At 43.6% G+C, this 5,000-nt stretch overlaps 1 protein-coding gene across 6 annotated transcripts in view; it reads right to left on the reverse strand.

Moving 5' to 3' along the window:
* The window catches only part of LOC135205460 (acetylcholine receptor subunit beta-like 1), a 270,582-nt gene that overhangs the window by 77,160 nt on the left and 188,422 nt on the right, over positions 1 to 5,000 (reverse strand). The gene's annotated exons all lie outside the window — the stretch shown is intronic.

The following is a 5,000-nucleotide window of genomic DNA, read 5'->3' on the forward strand; positions in this document are numbered from 1 at the left end:
CCGAAGCATTAGACTTTTTATTTACGTAGTTAGGAACCAATTGGTTACTTACTACAGCTTATTGTGGGATCGGTACCACATCGAGGAATGCATTTCTATCACCACAAATAAATTCCTCTGATTCCTTGTTGGCAGAGCAGGAAATTGAACCCTGAGATCAGTAGTCAAGCACGTAACTAACTCGTCCAACGAGGAGCTCAGATTGGTGTAGCAGCCATGAGTTCATTTGGGAGTCACAAAAAAAAAGGAATTAAGACATCCCCCCCCACCCCACCATATAAGAAAAAGCTTCAGTCGAATAGGCTGTCTATGAGCTGTCAGCAGCAGATCTGCTGTACGAGATTGCACGAGGAATCTTCATGCACCAGAAAGGGAGGCATTGTTACTTAATTGGCGGAAGACTGCATTCATACTCGCAATATAACGGCCAAAAAAGGAAGTTCTAGGAACAACATATGTATAACAGATGCCAGTGAAGGCAGTCAGAGATAAGAATCAGTGAGTTCCAGCGCTCCAGAGGCATGGTATATACTATATCTGGTGTCTAGGTCAGTCCCTTACGACGCTCCTGATTGGCTGTTGATAAGCCAATCACAGGGCTGGAAACTCTTGCCTATGTGTCTAGGCCAGTCCCTTACGACGCTCCTCATTGGCTGTTGATAAGCCAATCACAGGGCTGGAAACTCTTGTCTCTCTCGAGAGACATCACATAGGCAAGAGTTTCCAGCCCTGTGATTGGTTTATTAACAGCCAATCAGGAGCGTCGTAAGGGACTGGCCTAGACATCAGATGCACGGTTGATGGGAATCTACTATAGGAGTAGCTGCTTATGACAACAAAGAGGACTGACAGGTGTTTCCTCCGTCCATTTACTTCGGAGAGAGACCTTACTGAGGTCCGCCACTCCGTCGGGGATAGCAACAGGTGACTCAGCAAGTAATTAATGTTTGTGCGAGGGTTAAGAGCCCAGGGAGAGGGGGGTGGGGGTGGGCAGCAAATTCCCGAGATGTATACTAATATTGCATCAGCCCCTGTATTTCTGCCTTGCCCCTAGGTTAGGTTAAGTTGGTTCAGAGACGTTTCCAATGGCTAATTTGGGTGTGGGAAACATGATGAGATCATTTTCAAGTTCAAGAAGTACTATTGCTATTTTTTATGACAATGCAACCCCCTTTTTTTACGGAAGGTTCCAGTACTCGGACGATATATTAGTCTGATGCTCCCACCCAATTCAGCTGCATTCGAACCAAACATGTCATAATTGTTTGTTTGTTTGTATGGTGTTTTTACGTTGCATGGAACCGGTGGTTATTCAGCAACGGGACCAACGGCTTTACGTGACTTCCGAACCACGTGTGAAAGTGAACTTCTATCCTCAGAAATACATATCTCTCATCCCTCAATGGAATGCCCGAGAATCGAACTCGCGGCCACCGAGGTGGCAGGCCAAGACCATACCGATCACGGCACTGAGGCGTTGTCATAATTGGTATCAACAGGATAATTGCATCCAAGAGATAACAGGCGCATGTGGTGGAACGGATACGATATTCAAGAGATGTTTTGAGAGATGTCAAAATCATTCTCTAGAACTGGAATTAAAATGCTCAGAGTTATTCCGGCGATCAAATCCATTTAATTATATGCGCAAAAACGAATTTCAGGGTCAACTGTTTATTGAAAAAGACTACAATCACGCTGACAGAGAGAGAGAGAGAGAGAGAGAGAGAGAGAGAGAGAGAGAGAGAGAGAGAGAGAGAGAGGCAGGTAAATAGGGGAGGGAGGTATTAAGTATTCCCTCTAACTGGTACAAAAGGCTCTACCCACTTAGTAAGTTAATGATTAAATCTACTGATAAAAAGACCACCAGTTTCCTTAAAGCCTGAAAACTTGCTAAAAATCCAGCGGTCTTAGTCAGCAAGAGGGAAGACTCCACATAAAAAGTTACTTGCTAACTAACAAGGCGTATTACGACCTCCAGCTTAATCTGGGATCGTGCTAAAATCTACAGTCAAATAGAGCGTAGCTTCGTCAACGAGAATTAAAATCTACGGGCTGCTCTATGAGCAAGAGCCCGTGCTGGTATAAGGCCAGCTTAATCTCAAATAACAGAAATAAAATAAATACGCTACGTTTGATCGGAAATAATTGTTCTGTACTGTTTAACTTGCACATTATTTACTTATCACATTTTCATTCTAATAAATCACATATATCCTTTCCTAAAATTCCCGTATCTTTAACTCAACGCGAAACACCTTTTTCAGAAATTTTCAGGCTTTTCCATCGGACTTCCCTACCCCCCGCCCCAACGAGAACAACCGCAACAACAAGAAAGTAGTTTGTAGGACTACTCGACGAGTAAGCGACAATCGCCTTGAATGTAATCTTAAAAACAGGTTGCATATTGTCGACGATCTCAATATAACTTCGGCGCAGCGGACGCCAATTCATTACGGGCTGCTCTGTGAGCAAGAGCCCGTGCTGACACAAGGTCAGCTTAATCAGAAACAACAACAACGTCGATTCATTCCGCGAGTGTCCTCGTGATAAGTCGACAAAGATACGGAAATTTCGGCGAGAAGGATATTCCCTCGACTTATATTACTTGCTGATTTGTAATTACGTTAAGAGGGCAATGAATACAGAGGCCCGTTTATGAGCCGTGCTACGTTATGACGTTTGAACGCGATGGTCGAATTAGATTCCCTATTTCGACAGGAGTTTGTTACGGTTCTCGCTTACTCGGGGAGTAAGCTTACAAACTACTTTGTTGTTGATGTTGTTTGCTTGCATGGTGTTTTTACGTTGGATGGAACCTGTGGTTATTCAGCAACGGGACCAACGGCTTTGCGTGACTTCCGAACCACGTTCGACGAGAGTGAACTTCCATCACCAGAAATACACATCTCTCACACCTCAATGGAATACCCGAGAATCGAAATCGCGGCCACCGAGGTGGCACGCCAACACCATACTGACCACGCCACTGAGACACTGTTGTTGTTGTTCTAGTTGGGTGGGTGGGAAAGGTCTATGGAAAATCGTTTAAAAAAAAAAAAGTCTGAAAAAGGTGTTTCGCGTTGAATAAGATATTTATGATTTATTTATTAAATTAGAATGAAAATGTAAAAAATAAATATAATGTGCATGTAAAACAAGACAGAAAAATTATTGCTGAAAAATATACCGCTTTCATTTTAATTTTCGTTGGCGAAACAACGCTCTATTTGACCGTAGATTTCAGGCACGCGCCGCGAGGAAGCTGGGGGTCGGATCACACCTTGACCCTCCCACTCCCTGAACTTTCAGACTGGACTGTCTTTGACTCGCAAAAGAGGTGAACAGTTTATGAGGTCTTTTATTATGAGCTACTTCAACTCACTTTATATGCAGGAGTCGACCCCAACCTGCCACAATCCTTCTTCCTTTATAGTCAGGTGGTTTTTCCAGAGAGAGAGAGAGAGAGAGAGAGAGAGAGAGAGAGAGAGAGAGAGAGAGAAACTATTACGGAAACTGTAAGAAATGCTGATAGCAATCTTCAGGTGCGCTCAGATTTATAGGGTGAAGGGGAAACGCGATGAAAGGGGAAGGAAGGGAGAGGATGTGTATTACGAATATAATACGAAGAGGGAGAAAAGCCAGAATCCTGGAGGAAAACGCAATGCGAAGCAGATAAGGCAAAATCGAATCGAACATATTTATTGCTGGGCACAAAAGCGTTTGGTGTGCAAATTCGGAAGAGGAAATGGGAAGTATTTACACCTACGAACAGCAGACGCGCTGCTGATCAATACGAAGAAGGCAGTTGAGTCGAGTTGAATATAGAATTGAGGCCAAAGGCCAAGCACTGGGACCTATGTGGTCATTCAGCGCTGAAATGGAAATTGACAGCAAAAGGTTTGAAAGGTGCAATAGGAGAGAAACCTCGAAGCAGTTACACTATGAATCAAGTGTTACGAGAGGGTGGAAAGTAAGATGGGGAAGAAAGAGAATACGAACGGAGGTACAGTAAAAGGAACGAAAGTGGTTGCAGCTAGGAGCCCCGAAGGCAGGCTGCAAAGAACATTAAGTCATGCCTACAGTACACCACATGGGGTCCACTGACGGCACTACCCTCCCTACGGGTTAGAAGGAGTCAGATAAAATGACTAAATCACAATAATTCATAAATAAATCGAACACGTAAACAGACTCAAGGGGAATTCCCCTTCTCTTATCAGCCAAGTAGTTTGTTTGTTTGTTTGAATGTTGTAATTACGTTGCATGGAACCAGTGGTTATTCAGCAACGGGACCAACGGCTTTACGTGACTTCCGAACCACGTCGAGAGTGAACTTCTATCACCAGAAATACACATCTCCCACTCCTCAATGGAATGGCCGAGAATCGAACTCGCGACCACCGAGGTGGGACGCCAACACCATACCAACCACGCAACTGAGGCGCTTATCAGCCAAGTCGTGCAATAATTCGAAGAGAGGATGTGATACGTGCAATCTTACGCGCATTCCCCCCTTTTCACTTCCCTATGAAAAAGAAGACATCTTTGTATAATTTCCTCAAAGGAATAAAAACGGTAAAACGTGAAAGCTGGACGTGGAAGTGTTTAGGCAGGAGGGCGTCTCGTAGCCCCAGATAACAGGAGAAACAATTATTCCAACCATACAAGGGAAGAGGGGAGTTACATAAAAATGCAATTAGAAAGGATTAGTTTACCAAGGGCCCTAGGGGTATCTGACACGCCTGGTGAGAGTAGACGAGAGAGAGAGGAGAGACTGATGAGAGGAAGGAGAAGAGAGAGAGAGAGAGAGAGAGTCATGTGAGTAAAGACAGCCAGTGCGAGAACAAGTAAATATAGAATATGGGGGAATATATAAAGTAAAGAAAGTGAGAATTGCCGAATTGTTCATGGGATGTTTCATATCAAAACTGGTGATTTAATTGTTAGGAGTATATATATATATATATACAATACATATATATATAACATATATATAC

This window comes from Macrobrachium nipponense, chromosome 24 (genome assembly GCF_015104395.2).
Source record: "Macrobrachium nipponense isolate FS-2020 chromosome 24, ASM1510439v2, whole genome shotgun sequence".
NCBI classification, from domain to species: Eukaryota; Metazoa; Arthropoda; class Malacostraca; order Decapoda; family Palaemonidae; genus Macrobrachium; species Macrobrachium nipponense.